This window comes from Thamnophis elegans, chromosome 5 (assembly GCF_009769535.1).
Source record: "Thamnophis elegans isolate rThaEle1 chromosome 5, rThaEle1.pri, whole genome shotgun sequence".
Taxonomy (NCBI): Eukaryota; Metazoa; Chordata; class Lepidosauria; order Squamata; family Colubridae; genus Thamnophis; species Thamnophis elegans.
Genome location: NC_045545.1, coordinates 14,166,782 through 14,189,259, shown reverse-complemented (window position 1 = coordinate 14,189,259; position 22,478 = coordinate 14,166,782).

Sequence of the window (22,478 nt, the reverse complement as noted above, 5' to 3'; positions counted from 1 at the left end):
TTGTGTGTCACTTGGATCAAAAAGTCATAGATTATATACAGGTGGTACTTAGAGGAAGAGGTCTGAATCCTCCATGACAACTGAGAAACAAAGAGAATGAATTCCTTCAACAGTAAAATTACCTTACAGAAACTCCTTTGAATAGAATAAAGGGAGAGGGGGAATGGAGGAAAAACAGGAATGAACCAAATTTATCATAAATCTCTCAACTACTTTTTCCCGGAACCCTTCAAGTTATTCAGAAAATCTTCAATCAATCAATCATGTGTTAATATCGTACCCACATCTACGTCTATCTGCCTATCCTCTATCATCTATCTCTATCTATTCTGATTGCCTATCTATTATCTACTGTATATCTATCTATCTATCTATCTATCTATCTATCTATCTATCTATCTATTTATCATAAGCCATTGAAGAATCTTGTTCATACCTTATTGCAATGACATTGTCTTAAAATCAAGGACTGAAGATGAAACTTAAATATTTTGGCCATCTAATGAGAAGGAAGGACTCACTGGAGAAGAGCTTAATCCTGGGAACGATTGTGGGCAAAAGAAGAAGGGGATGACAGAGAATGAGATGGCTGAATGGAATCACCAGAGCTGTAGGCATGAGCTTAAATGGACTCCAGAGGATGGTAGAGGACAGGAAGGCCTGGAGGAACATTGTCCATGGGATCATGATGGATCGGACACAACTTCGCAACTAACAACAAACAACTCACAGTTAATTGGATTGAAGATGAGAAAAATCATTCTACATACACAGATGTCCCTCCAAGCACAAAGAACGGAATATAGCCCATGTATAAAGCTTCAGTGAGTGAAATAAATGCTTGCTTAATTTTGAAATACAACACTGAACAATTACGTGAGTATATTAAATCATATAAAGTCTCCATCTCCATGCACCCAAGGGAGAAGATAGACACCTCTCCTTGCAAAATTTCTGGTTCAACCACCACACTAGTAGGAGTTTAGAGGGACTTATTTTCATCACCATTCCACGGCTATGTTAGCTGGCTGGAAAGAGTTCAAGTAACTTGTGTGGCAGGATGAGAACACTGCTACAAATGTCCATAAAAGCTGGCTCCTTTCCAGCCAGTCAGTGGAAAATGCCAAAACTAGGAGTCAGCTGGAATTCTGCCTCTGTCCCCCACTCTACAACACCCTACATTAATTTTTCATGGCAGAGGAAGGGAGAGGGTGCCAGCTACTGTTAGGGAAAGCAATGCCATCATCCATGGAATATGGCATCACTGAAGCTGATGCCTAAGACCCAACACATCATAACTTCTGAGTTTTACATTTTCATTTGATGACATACGTCATTCTAGGTAGATTTTTTTTTCCCCTGTGGCCTTAAATGGCAGTTGCAAATAGCAGTTGCAAATTCCTGTGGCCTTGAATGGCAGTTGCCAGTAGTGGAGGAGTGGTCATCCTCCAACCATTTTTTTTTCTCTTCTTATTCCCTTATCAATTCATGATGCCTTGGTATCTAGAAGAAGGGGAGCTCCTGTCAGCGTTCCAAATATCATGCAGAATTAAATCAGAGTCCAAGGCAGAGCTATCCTTAAAGTTCCAATTTAATAAGACAGACATGTTGGCATCGTGCTGTGGAATCCCAATTCTGGATGTTACATTGGATTCCCACCCAGTTGAAAGTTCATGATCTTGTCCCATACCCACAAATCCATCAAATGGTACAATCTTCTTCTTCCACGCTGGCATCTCCACCCAGCTGCTTCCGGTCAGGTGCCAAGGTGCGGAGACAAAAGATGACCTTGGGCTTCTAGAAAAGAATGACAACAACACATTCCACATTTCTACTCCTTTCTATTCCCCCCTCCCAACTACTACACTAATAAAACAGCATAATGAAATCAGAGAGAGTGTAGCAGGCCAAAGATCCTAAAAGGGATATAACTGCAGGCCTGACATCTCCATTGTTCTGGAGTAAAAACAATTAAGACAGATTAATCATCTTAGCCGAACAGAACACCCAAGAAATGGAAACCCCCTCTGATCACTGTTGCTCTTAGATGTAGAAGGGACCTTGACCCTGGTACACGAATGTAGTCTTTAGAACAGCTCAGGAAAAAAATATCTTTCAAGAATTTAATGAGAACCAATAGAAAAAGTTGTAATTGTAACATTCATTCCAATAAGTGTTTTAATATTCTTAACGGGTTTGAGAGGAAGATTCAGGTCTGACTTTTTATTTTATTTTTCTGCAACCCCCACATAGTGGTCTGCCTACTGTACCTCTCAGCTGGAAGATAAAAAGAGCAAATGATGGAAAGTCAATGGAAAGAGTCCATTCCCCTCTTAAACTGTTAGGTAAGCTCCCCCTTGGGAGAGCGAGTGCGTTCAGAGAAGCGTTGTGAGAGTTGTGTTGGAGAACACACAAACAGCATACAGAGACACTGCAGTTTAAATAGGCTTTTACTGTCATGGAAATAGAGGTATCAGAGGTCCATCAAACAGTCCAAGTCATATACGGATAAGATAGTCAGTCATCAATGTCTTTCAGTAAGGGTTAATCCAAATAACATAGTCCACAATCATACAAACAGTCTGGTACTCAAAGTTTGCTAGCAGTTGCAAACCTTACAATAGCTCACGGCACTTTCTAACAGCCAGCTTCCAAAACATCAGATCAGATCAGCCCAGCATTCTAACAAACAGAGAGCTAACAGTCATTCTGGCTCCCTCTTATGGCGATTGAGGAAAACAGCAACCAATCACATTTACAGTATGATTTATTGCTGAAACTAAGTGAATTATTAAGATACACATCTCATGAACTCACTTTGGTCAAGGCACCTGCACATCTCTATTTGCCATCATTCTTCATTATTTGGGTCATTCTACCACCAGAATATGCAAGCCCAATGTTTATAGTCTCTTCTCTTTATTGTTCAGCTGCTTCATTCCACTCAGAGCAAAACCATCTACCAGCCCCATAATATTGTTTTCCCATGGCAACAGATATCTCAATCCATGTCTTTGTTCCAACTACAAGCTGACATAGTTATTTGCTCAAATCACTAGTAACACAGCAGACTTATGTAACCTGTGCACCCTCCATATGTGTGGGCTTGAATTCTAGAATTCCTAAGCCAACCGTGGCCTTTGTCAGTTTTGTGAAAATGAAAACTTACAATTTAGAGGAGTGAACAAGTTGGGAAAATGGGCATAACTGGAGCTAATGAAAAAGGTCAGCTGTAATAACCTTTACAGTGCTTGATAACTCAGTAACCACCATTTCTAATTTTCAGTTGTTGCATAATGCTGAGTTATAGCACTTTCATACTACATATGAGGTGCACGCTGCATCTATTTGCATAGTAGAACACATATTTTGCATCTAAAGGATTACAGCTTCAATCCTTGGTGATTTGAGGTGAGACAATAGAAAGACCCATGTCTGAAATCGTAGACGCTTTTGTGTAAGCTTTCCTCTTGTAGGCGTGATCCAGATGTGTGGATTGAACTCTCGCAATGTCATCAGTGGCCATGCTGAAGGGGGTTCTAGAAGTTGAAATCCACACATCTGGTTGGTGCCCAAAACATGAAAGACTTGAGAAAGTCAGACTGAGTTTTCCAGCACAACCTTGGCATGAAGCATTTTCTGGTCTTCTTTTATTATTTTTTCCCATAATATCATAATGCTCTTCTCGCTTAAATTGTTTCTCATGAAAACATCAAAGACTTAAAAAAAATAGCATATTGGAATACAAGCCCAAAGGAACATGAGGTTGGATGATCTTTTGTGGTACTCATTGCTCTGCCAATTAAGGACAAAAATATCTAATCTGAATATATTTATTTTAAATAGTCAGAACTGATGCACATGGCACCCACAAAGACATTTGCAGAGTGAACATACACATTTCTAGTTACAGTAATGATTGACCCCATTTCTCCAACAAGTCCTGCCTATTAACTCTCAACATTTCACAGATGAAAAGAGCTGCATCTGTGCATTTATAACACCAGGAAAGACAATCTGCGCCTCCCCCTCTTATCCTACCATATTATATACCTACTTAGTCCTCCTCCTTAGCAGCCTGTTCCATATTGACTTCTCAAGGAGAGTGAATCAGGAAATTCATCAGAAGTGTTTATGTGGTGACATATAAAACATCTGCGATCAAAATTGCTGTCATCTCAACTATGAATTCAAAATGGCTCTCTGCTTTAAAATTGGAGTTGTCTCTTATTCTAAAAGATCCTCCTTCCTTTTTTTTAATAGTGTAACAGAAAATACAACACTTTCAATATCTGTATTTACTGAATTTGCCTGGGCAAAATGATGAGAATTTGCTTCACTTTGGTTTTTAAAAATTATTCAGGCAAAAAGATTTTGAAATGATTGGTATAATGAATCTGGACAAAAGAAAAAAAACCATCCTTCCTTCTTTCCTTCCTTCTTTTCTTCCTTCGTCCCCTCCCTCCCTCCCTCTTCTATGCACATCCATATGAAGTGACGCAATGATAGGCATGAGCACATGAAAAATCAAACAAAACTCCCTTGTATTCTGTCAGTGCTGAACTGAAATCCAACAATTTAAAGCAAGTCTTCAACTGGCTTACAAGCCACAGTTTACTATTGATTAAGTTCATTTCCATACATTAAATTCATGAATAAATAAAATATTCTGGTTTGAGAGAATAGCCACTGAGATGTTTCAGAGAGCTCTGACAAAAGAGCTGAAAGCTTCAGAAAACCAGACAACATGCTATCATATATACCTCAGCCATCACTCCTCTAATTTCTCTTAAAGCTGAAGACAAATTGTTCTGAATTAGCTATACAGCTGATGCTTAAAATACATCAGACAACTCATTTTCCATCAATTAGAATATCTGAAAAGAGGAAAAGAAGGCGATTTCAAAGGCAAACGATTAAGCATCAAGCATTTCAGAAATTTAACTTACACAAAGTTCACCAAAACCTCTTAAATACAAATGAACCTGGAAGTTTTTCATTTGTCATCTTATTTTTCCAAATTATGTTGTAACAGTTTATTGGGAGACCATTCACAGTCCTTGCTTCTACCTTTCATGATAAAACAAATGCAAAATGATGTGTAGGTTGGAAACCCCCATTAGAAAGACTCATCAAATGTTTCCTCAGAGTTGAAGACTCAGTTTACGGAGAGCATCCCTCCATGGAATAGTTGCAAGGGAATAACAGTAGGAAGCGGTACATCTCCATTTCTCCTGCTTGTAAGAACCACAGAGGTACCTGAATAGACATTTGTGCTAGACTAGGATATCTCATTTCTAATCTTTTGGACCTGATCCAGAACAGCTATTCATATTCCATGATTGCCTTTCTTTCAATTTCAGCAAAGAATTTTTGGGGGAATAGGGGGAGAGACTACCAATAGCAGTAGCTCCTAGACTTATTTTGCTTACAGCCCTCTCTAAGCACTTTGGGGAGTCAGTAAATTGCCCCCAACAAACTGGGTCCTCATTTTACCAATCTTGTAAGGATGGAAGACTGAGTCAACCTTGAGCCGGTCAGGATCGAACTGCTGGCAGTTGGCAGAATTTGCCTGCAATAGTGCTTTCTAACACTTCACCAGTAAGCCGTCCTCCTCCTCACCACCCCTGCCTTCCAATGGAATGGCAGGACATGATGTGGACCTGACAGGCTATATAATAACAGCATAGTTTGATCAAAATTTCCAGTCCTTGCTATCATATTTGCATTCACTGAGCAACAAGACTGACAGCAGTTTATCAAGGCATACATTATTGAAACAAGGGCTCTGTTCAGACAAATGGAGGGACCGTTGAACAGCCTGAGCTGATCCAATTTTGACTAGTTGTCTAAGAAGAACTTTCTGGGTCCTAAGACTATCATGTAGATGGGATTCATCAATGGAGACCTCAGTGCTAAGCTACTGAACTCTCACCCCAGGCAAGAGAAAGGGAAGCAAAAGATTATATGGTTACTTCTTCCCAGCTGCCACAGAACCCATGTCCTGGGCCCTACAAAAGTCTCGCTTCACCTTCTTAGTCACAAGAAGATCCCTATTGCTGATATGGAGTCAATAGCTGACTTGGGAGCAGCAGTGGAAGAAAAAGTGATATAAAGCAGCAGCAGCCTTCCCTATTTGTACATCCATTTGTGAAACAGAAGATATGTGTGTCTCTAAAGTGAAGGTTCATCTGGATCATACTGTGCTGTGAATGGGATCTTTTGAAGGAACATCACCTTATTCCACAAGAATCATCAAGATGAAGAAGAAACCATTAACACAATCACTATTCGTGCCATGCTGCCTGAAACAATGAATTAAATGGAGACCATCCTTTCCTTCACTCAACACAAGTAGGGTAGAACACAAAGGAAACAATGGAAGTTACTCTTCTCCCTTTCAACACTCTCGTTATCTCTAAGACTCTCTGCAGCCAGAGGCAACTACTTCAATGGTTCAATGGTTAGGACTGGCTTTGTCATTACAGAGCTGCTAGAATGATCGATGACATTATGTTTTGGTGTAAGCTGGGTTTTTAGTCTATTTAAAATAATCTCTGCGTTCAGCTGTGACTGTTGTTGGATGAAGATGGATGAAATAGGGACAATATTACAATATATGTTTGGGATTAGATTTGGAAACGTTCAAGTGGTCTGCCGAATGACTTTGCTCATTGAATATCATGAGACAACACTTATTCTAACCGAGAAGTGTGCAAACTCTACTTTATCATCGTCTCTACTTTGACAATGAACTTCTGAAGCACAGACACTCTGACCTTTATATCATAAGGAGGATCTTATGTCAAAGTCCCCCCCTTATGATGTAATCTCAGAATCTCAGTTTCAGTACATGAAAGGTGAAGAGAAGGGCTACGAGGAATACGAGTAATCACAATATAGACCAGATGTCGATGTCTAAATCAAGAAATCTGCAAACTCTACAGCAAAATATAAGTAATCCCCTTGGCAGGCAATAATTAAAGTTGACTTATGTCATAACACACTATATGAAGACAGCTGGTCAGCAAATTACATCAGTGAAATACAGGTGTGGGTTCTGGCGGACACTGCAGCCAGTTGCTCGTGTGCGTGCTGTCTGCGCATGTGCAGTTCAATAGAAATTATTCTGCGCATGCGCAGAACTAAAAAACAAGATGGCAGTGCTGACCGGGGAACTCGTTCGGGGGTGTGGCAGGCCTGGGTCGCTGCCGGTGGCACTGGTGGAATATTTGTAGGACAGAGCCTCCATTACAATTGCTTCCACTGTTTACTTATGTCTATAAATCTATATAACAGATTACAACATATAATAAAATTAATGTCCACTGTTTTTTTCTTCTTTTCATTTCATTTTGAAATTTAAAAGAATCTGCTATTGTGGTGATGCCAAAATAGTAAAATCAATGTTGTTTATTGTAAGCCTTGACCAGATGTGGGTTTCCTACCAGTTCGCACCTATTCGGTAGAACTGGTTCATCAAATCTACCAAACCAGTTAGAAGAGGTTCCACCAGTGGACCCGGAAAGCAGGCCACACCTACAGAAGAGGTTCCAAAATTTTTTGAAACCCATCACTAGCAAGGATCTTGTAACTTGACAGCTTTAAGACTTGCATGCTTCAATGCCAGAGTTTCTGAATAGCTACTTGGACCGATCTAAGTACTAATTCATAATTTCATATCCAGTCACATGGGCAGCAAGCCACTCCATCCGGTCACATGGGTGGCAAGCTACTCCCACAAAGGAGGCCACACCCACAGAGTAGGTTCCCACAATTTTTGAAACCACCACTGGCCTTGACCAAAGCTCAAATTTTCTTGATACTTTAAACATTTCTTTTTCTCAGGAGCAGAAATAAATAAATGGTTCCCGGCCTTCTTAAACGTTGAACCTTAGAAGTGGCAGAACCAAGTTTGTACAGTTCAACTCTATGTTTGTTTTGTCTCAAGAAAGCCCTTGAGTTCAGTCATTCCCAAGCAAGTGTAGCAAAATAGGCTCCAGGCAACTCTATATTGGTCATGACACCACTGTGGGAGAGCCCAAATCAGTGCTGAGACCAACCCAGGGCAGCATGAATTCCACACATTTCCATCCATTTCTAATCCATTCAAATATATATACAATATGTGCATGTATATACATACATACATAGGTACATATTAGTGGTGGGTTCTGGATCCCTATGAACGCGTACAGTGCACGCATGCATCCTTACCTCCTGCGAAACTCTGCGATGTCTCCATGATGCTCCAGCTGCTCAGCAGAGCATCGCACAGGCGCCGTGTGCGTGCGCAGAATACCTTGAAGAGTTCAAATACAGGTAAGGACGGCAGGTGGGCAGGTGGGCCCTCCGGAGCACCGTACCGGGACATTACGGTGCTCCCAGCAGGCACCGGTACTCCCATACCGGGGCCTACCAGCCGTAACCCACCACTGGTACATACATACAGTACTGTGAAAAACTTTTAGTCTTGTATATATGTAAAGATTAAAACATCAGCTTGATTCCTGATGATTCCATTGATCCATCCATCCAGTGTTTTTCCCCAGAAAAATAACGTAACTTGCCATTGTTTTCTTCTCGGTTTTAAAAAATTCAGTCTGATCTTCCTGGTACTTTCCTATTCAAGTTCTAAAAAGTCTGACCTTGATTAGCTTTCTGAGATCAGAAAGGTATGAGGTCAGCTAGGTATTGTAACAGACTTTTCAGCAACTTGGAAGTATGACTGCTGACAATTGCTGATTTATATGGTTCAAGTTATAGATGTGTCTTCATATAACTCTACAAAGGTATCCAGATGTTTGGTTTAAAATAGCAGTAGAGCTCATAGCATAGTAGAAAGCTGGTTTTTGTGGAATGAAATCTTTCTCTGTTACCATCTTTATTTCTCTGTTTACCATCTCTGTTAGTTCTCTCTCTCCACATCAATACCAGAACTGCTTGTAGAATACTTAGCATAATGGTTCATCTGCCCTGTTATTATCTCTATAAGTGATCTTCAAGACGTTTATTGTGAAAAACCCACAAGTTTGAGAATCCCTTAATTTGAATATTCAATGAACAAGTATGCATCAGTCACAGCAAGCAATTCTTCATTTCCTAGAACATATTTGGATGTTCATTGTTTAGGATGTATCTTCTGGGGGGGGGGAAGAAAGAAAATTATTATATTTATCCTGTCATGTACATTTTTGTAGAGTAGAAAATATTTTCATATATTTAACAATTTAAAATCTTAATTGATTAGGAGGAAAAAAATTCATTATAACAAGAGTTATAATGGCAAGTGCAAAGTGGCAGGAAAATCAAGACAGAACACAAATCCAATTGTATATACATATATTGTATCATTCAATTTGATAACTTAATTTGATGAGTGACTAGGCCATCTAGATGTGTCCTCAGTGCCATGAGCAGATCCAAAGTCAGGAAAATATTTTCTTAAGAAGAAAAAGTTGTAATGGGATGGGGGAATAAAAAGCCACCATGGTTTCTGAAAACCCCCAGATATTTAGAATCACAGGAAGATTTCAAGTCTGCAGTTTCTAAGATCAAGCAATCAAACAAAACCCAGCTTGAATCTGTACTACAGGATTCAAAGACCAAAGAATTAACACAGGAAGTGAGAAATGAACATTTAAGTTCTCTTCACCCCAATCATATTGACTTAGCATATCTCGAGTGCCCTTTTTATTTATATTATGGATTGTTCTCATCCTATATGTCTATGGAGATTCTCAGTTATCCAAGTCATGGTTGTCCCAAGGGTGCTTTTTCAAAGGCAACTGGGCTTTGTTTTTCCTTGAAGATGTTTCTGTTCTCACCCAAGGAACTTCGTCTGACATTCAATCAGAAGTGAGGAAGCTTCTTGGATGAGAACAGAAACGTCTTCAAAGAAAAACAAAGTCAGCTGCTTTTTGAAAAAAAGCACCTTTGGGTTCCTGTTCTGACCCCCTCGTCCTACACCAAAGCACGCCGAGACAAAGATACTGCAAGGATTTATTAACACACAGACAGGACTTGGCAGCAAGCCAACACAGACAAGACATTGGCAGCAATCCAGCCTGCCAAGCTAGCCATGAAAGTTCTCCAACTTTAGTGAATATGTTGACTCCTGCAAAAGGGGCGTGTGCACAAGCATTTCCTTTTATAGTCTTGAGAGGACCCTAATTACCACCAGCTGAGTGCAATTATCTCCTGTAACTGGGTAACTGCTCCTTACGCCTATTAGCTCTTCATTGCTGGGCATCCACGAACAACTCCCTTGGCTCCTCCCCACTGCTCCAATGCATGATGTCCAGATCACACTCCCTTGTCTCCTCCCCATTGGTCCATGGCTCAGGCGCCTCCTGATGGCCAACCAGCCTCTCTGCACCCTCCTCGGAGTCGGAACCATGTCTCCAGGGTCCTCCACATCCTCCAGAGCCGACTCATAGGGCCCCTCGCTGTCAGAGTCTGGTGGCAGCGCTCCAACGGCTCCTGCTGGGCCACAACAGGTTCCCATCCTCTCTTCTACTTTGAGTAACAAGTTCATACCCAAGTCTAAAGCGGCGCTAACAATTTTCAGTTTCATTGTTTAGAAAGTAGCAAGTTGCTGAGGAAATGGAAATGATTATGCAAATAATCGTGTTTAGGCCATCAATTTTTTCCCGATGTTGCCACTTCCTAAATTGTTACCGAATTCCCATACCTTCCTACTTCTTGGATTAGCCACATGCAAGGAGGCTACACCCCCTCCTACTGAATCAGATTAAATTGTATGAAGATGTCCGTTGAGAAAGAAAGAACAAATCATTCAACAGGGGTGACTAAGTGGACATCTTCATCGTGAGCAAGAGGAGAGAAAGAATCAAGCACCCTTCCCCTTGCCTCGTGTTTTTATCAGTGATCTCAACTGGCATGTTCCTTCTCTTATTCCCCTCCTTCCTTAATATGACAGGTAGAATTGCTACTTTCAGCGTCAAGACACCGAAATGGATTTTAAAAAGTCTCAATGCTTCGATTTGTAATGCTAGCATTCCTGATAACTTCCCCCTTCTTTTTCAACAAAAGAAATCCGGGCATAATTGTGATGACCTTTGGATTAATCGCCCTCCCTCTTCTCTGTCATTCTAATAGAGAGCTTGAGGAAGACGCGAGGACGGCTCATCTGGAAGTGATAGAATTTCTGCTTTTTGCCTTTCCCCTTCAGGCACTAATGGGTTTTTGTCAGTCCCTTTCTACCCCGGTGGATGACACGTGCAGCTATTCCACTTAGTTGTCCATTAACTTCTTCAAGAGGTTACTTTGTTCTTGCTATAATACCCAAGTTGAGTTCAAGCTGCAGAGATTAAATTTCTACAAATCCTTTGCTTATAAAGGTGCTGTTTCCAATTGTCAGGGATGTTTATTGGAGTGCAACCGTATCCAATAGTAATTAAAACAGGCTGTTTCAAGCAAATGTAAAAGGTCAGGCTGGCCGGTGGATCAACAGACTTGTTTAGCTGTCAGGTTTCTTGGGGTATTGCTGCCTGACGGTTTGTTATTTTTTTCCCCCTCCAAGTCATCTATTTACCTAAGCAACATGTGGGGAAAGTCAGTGATCTCCAGCCACGGGATAGGTGGTTTGAAACCCAACGGCAACAGTAAGGCTTTGCATGTTGTTTCTTTAAGATCAAGTAATGTGACTCCCGCATGGTTTTCACAGAGAAGCGTTGAAGTAATTTGTTCATTTACCTTGAGGTTTGGAGGGCCGAGGCATAAACAACTAGAAAGATGCCATTTTCATTGGGTAAAAAAAAAACACCTCTTGTTCTGGGTGAACTTTAACTAAGGCTGTGTGCCTTGGATAAATATTTTCCATTGCAATGCAGAAAAGCTAGCTTAGAAAGGGAAGTTAGTAGAATTCTCAAGCAAAGAAGTATGTTTGAGACAGATAGTTCCTCATACAACAGAGGTGGGTTCCTACCAGTTTGCACCTATTCGGTAGAACCGGTTCATCAAATCTACCGAACCAGTTAGAAGAGGTTCCACCAGTGGACCCGGAAAGTAGGCCACCCCTACAGAAGAGGTTCCAAAAAATTTTGAAAACCACCACTGGTCCTTGGATATGATTATTCTACACTATCATGCTCATATTTATAAAACTCAGTGCCTCTGTGAAAGGTAAGGATGACTACTGCGTTTGTGGTGCAATCAGAACATTGCGTGTGTTGAAGTTGTTTTAATGCAAACCAAAGATGCCTTTTAAAAAACAAGTTTACATCATATTCTTATGCATGCCAGTGCTGTGTGTGAGGTAATTTAAGGTGGTTCTGACAAGTGTCGTCGGCATCTTCATATCCGGTCACATGGGCAGCAAGCCACTCCCATCCGGTCACATGGGCGGCAAGCCACTCCCACAAAGGAGGCCACACCCACAGAGTAGGTTCGAACAATTTTTGAAACCCACCACTGTCATACAATATCTCAAGGTTTCTGGTTTTTATACATAGGTTTTTGTTTTTAGGCCTTTTTTAGATGCCCAGAGTTGTTTAATTAAGAGAGGTGGCCATAGAAATAGTTCAACATAAAGAAACAGCACAGAAGCCCAGTTTTTGTTAGGGGAAGTGATGAAATTCAGCCAGTTCTATCCAGTTCGGGCGAACCAGTAGCGCTGATGGTGGGAGGCTCCGCCCACCTGCCCGGACATCATCACATCTTGTTTCTGATGCTCTGCGAATATGTGGAAGGTCCTGCACATGCTTGGAGGTGGTGCGTGCAAGAGAAAGAGTGCGTGAGGGTGCTCACATTCGTGAAGGTAAGTTGATTTCACCCCTGTGTTAAGAGTACCAGTCAAGTAGTCCAGGCAGTGCTCGACTTACGACCAAAACTGAAACCAACCTTTCTGTTGTTAAGCAAAAGAGTTGTTAAGTGAGTTCTACCCCGTTTTGCGACTTTTCTTGCCACAGATGTTAAGTGAACCACTGCAGTTGTTAAGTTAGTAACACAGTTGTTAAGTGAATCTGGCATATCCCATTGGCTATGCTCGTCAGAGTTGCTCTCATGACCCTAGGACACTGTGACCGCCGTAAATGTGAGCCAGTTGCCAAGAATCTAAATTTTGATCAGGTGATGCTGCAATGGTTGTAAGTTTTAAAAATGGTCATGGGTCACCTTTTTTTTCAGTTTTGCTTAGAATTCCTCCTCCACTTCTTAGGCAGTAAATAAAGGAATAAATATATTAAAAAATCAAAGAGGCAACCCCCCCCCCATCTTTCAAGTGTTGCCTCTCCAGAATCCATAAATCGGTTTTCATGTAATTATTTGCATTTCTTTGATAGAGGGTCAAGTTCTAAGGGTGGATGGAACAGGCAAGTTGGCATATTAGGAATTACTAAAAGGAGGGAAAAATGGAGGAAGAGGAGGAAGGAAGGAGAAAAGCAATAGCAATAGCACTTAGACTTATATACCGCTTCATAGGGCTTTCAGCCTCTCTAAGCGGTTTACAGAGTCAGCATATTGCCCCCAACAACAATCCGGGTCCTCATTTTACCCACCTCGGAAGGATGGAAGGCTGAGTCAACCCTGAGCCGGTGAGATTTGAACAGCCGACCTGCAGAACTGCAGTCAGCTGAAGTAGCCTGCAGTGCTGCATTTAACCACTGCGCCACCTCGGCTCACGAAATGGTATGGTTTTGTGATGAGTAGGCCTTCCAATCACCGTGAATGCTCACTCATAGGCTTTGTTGTATAAGTTCCAGTATTGAGTACTCTTTAGAACAAAATTGAGTTAAATCCTGACAGCAGAGGTGGTATTCAGCAGGTTCTGACTAGTTCTGGAGAACTGGTAGTGGAAATTTTGAGTAGTTCGGAGAACTGGTAAATACCACCTCTGACTGGCCCCACCACTATCTATTCTCTGCCTCCCAATTCCCAGCTGATCAGGAGGAAATGGAGATTTTACAGAATCCTTCCCCTGCCACATCCACCAATCCATGCCCACCAAGCCACACCATGCCCAATAAGCCACGCCCACAGAACCAGTAGTAAAAAGATTTGAATCCCACCACTGCCTGACAGGTCAGGACTCTATCTGAAATAGTGTAGGTTTTTTTTACCTAAAACAACATCTAGGATACAAATATATTCTTTCTACAACAAGTGAAAACAATTTTACAAAACCATCCTACAAAGCACCTATCCTTTTGAAATGCTAGAATTATCTAAATACACTCAGCTGAAAATAACCAAATTAGAAAGAAAACTCCTGGACCAAATCTCTGAAACTATTCAATTTGACAAGCATGATGCATATCCCGTCCAGTTCCACCAAGCATTATTGCCAAATTCTTCTTAAACCACACATCTCACTCCTATTTTAAATAGTCATACCAAAAACAACAATAAAATCTTAAACCTTTTAACATCATCTGGAATCTGTTACAAATTATATTCATGCAAGGAACTTGCCCAGTTCAGTCAAAGATAAAATTATTTATATTCCAATTGCCTGACCCTGAGAAGTAAAAAACTTTAGGACTTACATTGTATTAAACTGAAGATCTTCAAAATTACCTTATTCATACTCATACTCAGCAGATCTCAAATGCCTACTTTCATACTTTTTAAAAAAATATTCTTTTTTCTGTAAAACTAATACAACATGTTTACTTTTTTCTGCAAAATTCTGGTAATATAAAATCTATTTACTTTTTTTCTATAAAATGTATGCACATTTTAAATCTAGGGTCATTATTTATTATTTTTCATTCCCATAATGTTCCAGGTACCTACATTAAGCTACTGATGCAACAAGTTATTTTTACAGATCGTATTAAGTTAAGGCCTTGAAAGAATCATAATAATGTTATCTTTATATTGAAATGTTGCCTTTCATTTTTTTAGCAATAGAAAGGGGTTATAAAGAGATTTGACTCTATGCTTTCTCCATTTGTCCATTATGGGAATGAATGAAAGATGTACTAATTAAAATAGACAAAAACGCAGCCTTGTAGCATAAAAATACAATCAGATTTAACAGTTTTGATTTTCATTTCTCTTAACTTCATTTCTCTTAAGGTCAATTTTCTACTAGTTTTTTTTTATTCTAAAAGATTTGCATTAATGTATTTTAGCATTCAATCATAGCTATAAACTGGAATAATTCTAGTAGCATATTCCTTTCTAAAACTGATAGACTATAATTCCATAAAAAGTAAAAAAAAAGAGTAGGGTTTGATTCCTTGCTTGAATGTAAAGATTTATGTTTCAAAATTATTTTTGTGTTTATCATTAAAAAAAATGGGATTTAATTGCATTGTTATTTGACAAGTACCTAAGGAATAGGTAAACAGCGAATTTATAACTAAAATTACAGCCTACATGCAAAATGTCTCCTTTGACATAAGAATGATTGTTAAGTAAATGGGAAGCAATCAAAGTAATGATTTAAATGTGAATTAGATTTTTAAAACTTGGCATAGCTATATTTATTTTTCTCTAAATCCTGCTTCAGCATTTGGAGTGCAGCTCCAGGCATGCTATTCAAAACCAAATCCCAAAGGTTTTACTAAATTTCATTGGTTCTTGTATTGAGTCAAAATACTTTGGATTGTGCTTTGAATTATGTTTCCTGAAAGATATCTTGCATTGAATTCGTAGGTACTTAATTCCAAGTAAACATTCAAACTTTCATCATCCTGCTGAAAACATTAGTTTAACATGTCTCCTTGGCTTCATTTGTAATTCACTCATAACTAACTTTGTATGATTCATTTTTTCTTCATTGTCTAGTCCTATGATTTTGGAAGTTCCTCTGATATTCAGGTACCCCCAAAACAGTGGTGGGATTAAAATAATTTACCAACCAGTTCTCTGCCCTAATGACCAGCTGGGTAGGCGGGGCTCGGTGGTCATGTGATCATGTGGGCGTGGCCAAGTCAATGTCACTCAGGTCGATGGGCACTTCACCTTAGTTGTTACAATGGTAATAAGGGTTAACTGGAGAGGCAGTTTCTGTAAGGAGGGCAATAAAGATTAGGCTAGAAACAACACCAGAATGTTTCCTTCCTGCCTTCCTTACAGAATTAGCCTGTAAAGTGGGAAAAAACAAAAGATTTCTTCCAAAAACCGGTTCTCCGAACTGCTTAGAAAGTTACCAACCGGTTCTCCCGAATAGGTGCGAACCGGCTGAATCCCACCACTGCCCCAAAATGATCCAGTCATACCTTTTTCAGTACCAAATAATAGATCTGAAACCAGTAAAACTCTCCTATTTTTATAGAAGTTGATTACATGTGTGTGTGTTTGATTGTTATTCTTCAGTTATTTGAGAGTTTCTTATAAATGTAGCAAACGTACATGTTCTGCATTGATCATTGTATATTAAAGATGCTTATGTTCTTTTTTGCTATATTTCCAATATTTGTTATCTATCAAGACATCAAGAATTGTCAGCTGGCTAAAAGAATTATCATACAACATTAAAAGGAGAAATCTATACCTCATTTGCAGCAATAGATTCTCGATGTATGGACTTCCGGTCTGGCGTCACGCTGGAACGAGCTGCTGACAGACTCTCTGTTCGGTTCGCCCGGTCTTTCCACGAGCGTGGCCGTAATAGGCAAGGTCCCTTCGAGGTGCGAGGACCTTTGGAGAGGGGAAGCTTCTGTGCAGTGGAGGGTGAAAGGCGATCTCCCCCCACGAAGCAAGAGGCTCCCTCAGAGTTCGTGCAAAAGAGGTCGGCTGATTAATGGCCGACCAGAAGGCGTGACTGCCAGCCACTAATAAGGAAGGGAGACAACTGCAGGGGAACATAGTGGATCAAATGACGGTAATCACAAGATCTGACTTAAAAGCCTAAATCTAAAAGATAAACAACTTTACTGCAATAAATACAGATACGTGTGTGGGAGCATTTATCTGCAGCGGCTATTAAATACAAACAGTAATCTTTTGTGAAAGCTGATTGACGTAGTGGACAGAAGGAGACTGAGGCTTTGGACTATTTAAATTTGAGGATTAACAGACTAAGAAGAGAAAGGCAGTCAGCTGGATTTGCCTGCCTGGGAAAAAGGAAAAAGGAAAGAAGCTTAATCACAAGGGTTTGAAGTACGCGGTGTCATATTACAGCCAGAGACAGCAGAAGGAAAACACTACACTGACAACAGGAAGAGATTGATGGTGAGTTCTAAATACTTTCTGGCCTCTCCTGCACCCTGTCGTATCACGCTGAAACGTTTCTCTTCCTGACTCTCCCAGATACTAGAGAATTAACTGAGCCTATATTTCACAGTCCTGCTCCAGCTTAATTACCCTGTATGTACCCCGGGCTCTGTATAACTACCCAAACAGCATTCAGAAGGTACTAGGCTTACACCTTAAAGGGGAAGAGCTGAATTAAAGCAAATGGCAACCAAAACAGTAACTTTAATTAAAGGGAGTAAAAAGCAAACTCCCCTATCTACCCCGGTGAGGGAAAAGTCCCCTGAGGGCAGGCAAACGGGAGATAAGGCAGCCCCAACCCTGCAAGACCAGGAAGTAACAATGGACTCCCTACAAGAGACAATACTGAGGATGGGTGAAAGTCTCACCAAAGGCCTGGAGGGAGTAAAGAATGAAATACATGAAGTAAGAAACAATATGGGAAGAATTGAGGAACGCATAGGAGTAATACAAACAGCGCTGCTGAAAAATGAGCAGGAAATCCAAAATGTTAAGGGGAGAACGGAAATAGCGGAAAAAAGGATAGACAAAGTAGAGGACAATCTGGAATCTATAAACTCAAGCCTGGAGGAGGCCATCCTCCAGCTAGAATTAGAGCGATCAGCATATTATTTAAGACTACAAAACGTGGAGGAAGCAAAAGATGAAAACCTCCGGGAGCTGATTGGAGAAATCCTGGGATTAGTCCTCGGCAGGCCGAAAAAAAGAGGTTATTAATGATCTGGACGAAGCCTATAGAGTCAATACAGGCTTCGCGAGACGCCACCGGCTTCCGAGGGAGATCCATGTGAGGGTGTTGAGAAGACAGCTGAGAGAGGACATTCTAAGTACAATAAGAGGGGACTCTCTAACATACAAAGGTAAAGAAATTCTCATCTTAAAACAGACTCCACGGAGAGTCAGAGAGAAGAGAAGGAAATACAACTTCCTCTCCACACGTTTAAACAGAGACAGAATCCAGTTCAGATGGCTCCTTCCAGAAGGAATGCTGATAACATGGAGGGAAAAGAAATACCGAATAGACACCTTGGCGAAAGCTCAAGAATTCCAGGAACTTTTACTAGCAGACGATGAGAGATTTAATAAAGAAGGACTTTTAAGACAGGAGGACACTATAATTGACACTCAACCAGAGGGGCGGGGGCCAGGAGAGGCCAGAGAACGAGAGAGATATGGCAGAGAAGATCCGAGAGCAAGGTCACCCATCGAGACTCGATCCAAAGGCGCCCTCAAAGCGAATAACGTGTAAGGGAATTGAAGAATGGGAAACGAATGTACTATCAGCAAATGTAATGGTCTTAACATAACTTCCAAAGAAAACGTGTACTGTTGGATCTAGTGAAACAAAAGTTAGATGTAATCTGTCTGCAGGAAACCCACATTAAAGAAAAATACAATAACCTGTTGGTCTGTCCAAAACTAGGTAAAACATTCTGCTCGTCAGCACAAACCAGAAAAAGAGGAATTGTAATGTATATAAAAGAATGGTTGAACCCCAAATTAATATATGCAGACAAAGACGGTAGGGTATTAATGGTGGAGATAATTAATGGTGGGAAAAAAATTTTACTAGTTGGAATCTATGCCCCAAATCAAAAACAAGAGAGATTTTATATTAATCTATATAAGAGGATAAATGAAATAGAGTGGCAAAATATATGTATTCTAGGGGATTTCAACGCTATTGCAGACGGTAAGATGGACTATAAGGGTACTCACAAGAAAAGCACAAGAAGGAAACTACCGTCTGCCTATGTAAATATGGTGAAGGATTTAGATCTTTATGATGTCTGGCGAGCAATGAATGACAAGATGCAACAGTACACGTTTTACTCCCATCCACATAATTCATGGTCCCGTATCGACATGGTTTGGTCAAACTCGGAGCTACTCATGGATACTGTAAATATTGAAATAATAACCAACAAGTGGGCCGATCATCACCCAGTCTTATGGCAATGGAAAGGGAAGGCAAGGATAAAAGCCAGGTGGACATTAAACCAGAACATACTACAAGAGAAACAATTTGTACAACAAATAGAAAAGGAATTGGGCTACTTCTTTAAAGAAAACGGTAAAGAGCAGACCTCAATACAAAATGTTTGGGACACGATGAAGGCAGTTGTGAGGGGAATATCCATAGCCTATACAATAAGAAGAAACAAAATACACAGGGAAAAACTTAATACACTGAACAAAGAATTAAGAGAGACGGAACTGCTGACACAGAAAGAGCCAGAAAATAGTAGACACAGGGAAAAAGGAGAGTTAATTAAACACCAAATAAATTTGATCTCTCAAGAGGAAATAGCACAAAACATTAAGAGAATGAAGCAGAATTATTTTGAACATGCAAATAAAACTGGGAGATGGTTGGCCCACAAAATAAGAAAGGAGAAGGTCAAAAGAATTATTAAACAACTGTATGACGAGGAGGGGAATTTGAAACAAGAAATAGGAGAAAAGAAAAAGATAGTACAGAACTATTATAGGAAACTATATAAACAAGACGAAATTAATGAACAAGACATTAGAAAATACCTTATAAAGCAGAAGCTTCCAGTCTTGTCGGAGGAGATGAGAGAGATGCTCGATAAAGAAATCACACAAGAAGAACTGAAAAAGGCCATTCAAAAACAAAAAAACAATAAAACACCTGGGCCGGATGGGCTTCCGTCGGAAATATATAAAAAACTTCAAAATACCATAGAAGATAAACTATTAGAACTATGTAATGAGGCATTACAAAATGGTAGGGTCCCAAAATCATGGGGGGAAGCTTACATCACCCTAATACCAAAGGAAGAGGCGGACAGTAGCAAGGTCCAAAATTATAGACCCATATCCCTGTTAAATGCAGATTACAAAATCTTTGTATCAATATTGGCGGAAAGACTAAAATAATATTAAATCAGAGTATACATTCGGATCAAAACGGCTTTCTCCCAAAAAGACATATTAGAAACAATACAAGAATAATAATTGATACCCTGGAATTCTATCAAACAAGATCCGAGAAACAACTCGCATTAATCTTTGTCGACGCTCAGAAAGCCTTTGATAACCTAGATTGGAACTTTCTAACCACTCAACTAAAAATGATGAAATTTGGCGATAAATTTATTAGGATTATAGAATCTGTATATTCACGGCAATCTGCAAATATTATAGTCAATGGGGAACTAACGGAGAGGATACAAATTGGAAAGGGTGTTAGACAAGGGTGCCCGCTCTCCCCACTACTATTTATTACGTCACTAGAGGTCCTTTTAAATCGGATAAGATCAAATCAGGAAATTAGGGGCTTGACCATAAAAAGAGAACAATATAAAGTACAGGCCTTCGCGGATGACATGGTCTTTATCATAGAAGACCCCTTACTTTCAGGACCGAATTTGATGAAGGACATTGAGAACTTTGGGTGTGTGGCCGGTTTAAAAATAAACAAGGAAAAAAACAAAAATGATTATAAAAAAACTTCCCCAAAAACCAGATTGGAGAACTAGAGGAAACAATGGAATTAAAGGTAACTAAAAAAATTAAGTATTTAGGGATCTGGCTGTCTGCGAAATGCTCTTCCATAAAAGAAGACAACTATGATAAGTTGTTACAGAATACCCAAAAGGACTTAAAAAACTGGTCAAAACTACAACTATCACTGATGGGAAGAGTCGCAGTAATTAAAATGAATGTTCTGCCAAAAATCCTCTACCTATTTCAAACGGCACCGGTCAAGCTAGGGGAAAAATTTTATAATGATTTGGACAAAATGATTCGAAACTTTATATGGAATGGTAAAAAGCCCAGAATAAAATATATGCACCTGCAGGATAAAAGAACTCAAGGGGGAATGGGATTACCGGAATGGAAAACATATCATCAAGCAGCAACAACTATGTGGATAAAAGAATGGGTAATGTTAGCTAATAAAAGAATCTTAACAATAGAGGGCCACGACCTGCAATACGGGTGGCATAACTACCTATGGTGCGAGGGAAATAAAATCCACAATTATTTTAGTAGTCACCATTTAAGGGGGGTATTGATTAAGGACTGGCTCGAAATTAGAAGGAGATACTACACGCAACTACCTAAATGGATATCTCCGACGGAAGCCCTGATATACCCGAATTTGGTAAACTTGGATAAAATTGTTACCTACCAACAGCTGCTAGACGACCAAAACAAACTAAACCCCAGGGAAAATTTGGCTGATAAGGGAATAAACATTGATTGGTGGCCATATCTCCAAATTCAAAACAAACACAAATTCGATCTAGCACAACTTGGCTTCCAGAACAAGAACCAGGAATTAGATAAAATTTTAATTGGACCAGATGAGAAATTAATTTCAAAAATATACAACTGCTTACTGATTCGAAAAACGGAAGCAGAAAGGGTAAAAGAAGTCATGGTAACCTGGGCCCAAAACATTGGCCACACAATAGACCTAGACGACTGGGAAAGAGTCTGGGAATGGAACCTAAAATTGACAAAGTCGACGGCCTATAAAGAAAATATATATAAAATGTTCTACCGCTGGCATCTTCCACCGACAAGACTGGCGAAAATGTCTTCAAAAGTTTCGGCCATATGCTGGAAATGTAAAACGGTGCTGGGCACGTACTACCATATGTGGTGGACGTGTCCGGTAGCCAAAGCATATTGGAAGCAAATACTAGGATGGCTGAATGGAATCCTGTCAATTAAACTATGCCTTAAGCCGGAAACTTTCTTATTAGGAATAATAGATCAAAAAATTTGCAAATCTGACCAATACCTCCTAGTCCATATTCTGACAGCGTCAAGGATTGTTTACGCACAGTGCTGGAAGAGTGAAAATGCCCCCACCAACACTATGGTGATGAATAAAATTTTAGAACTAGCAGAAATGAATAGACTGACGATGCGAATTAATGACAAAGAAGACACAGACTTTTATACAGTCTGGGAGAAGCTATACAAATGGCTTGATGAGTCAGTAAAGACCTAGACATAAAAAGAGATAGCTGACTAACCTAATACGATTAAACTAATAACTCAAATGAACAATATACAACAACTGAGAGATAAACGAAAGGAGAAATGTATCAGGGGCGAGAACCCACCGTCGAGCATTTTGTTACGCTACAATGTTGGGAAAACTTTAAAAAGCTGATAGGAAATCCGCTATAATTACCTGCATAAAATTAGCGATCAAACTTCATTTTAGATGAGGCGAGAGGACTTATAATCCTTGCCTCTTCAAGCAAGGAAAGGGAAAGAAAACCAGGTTGTCCTCAGCAGAGGAA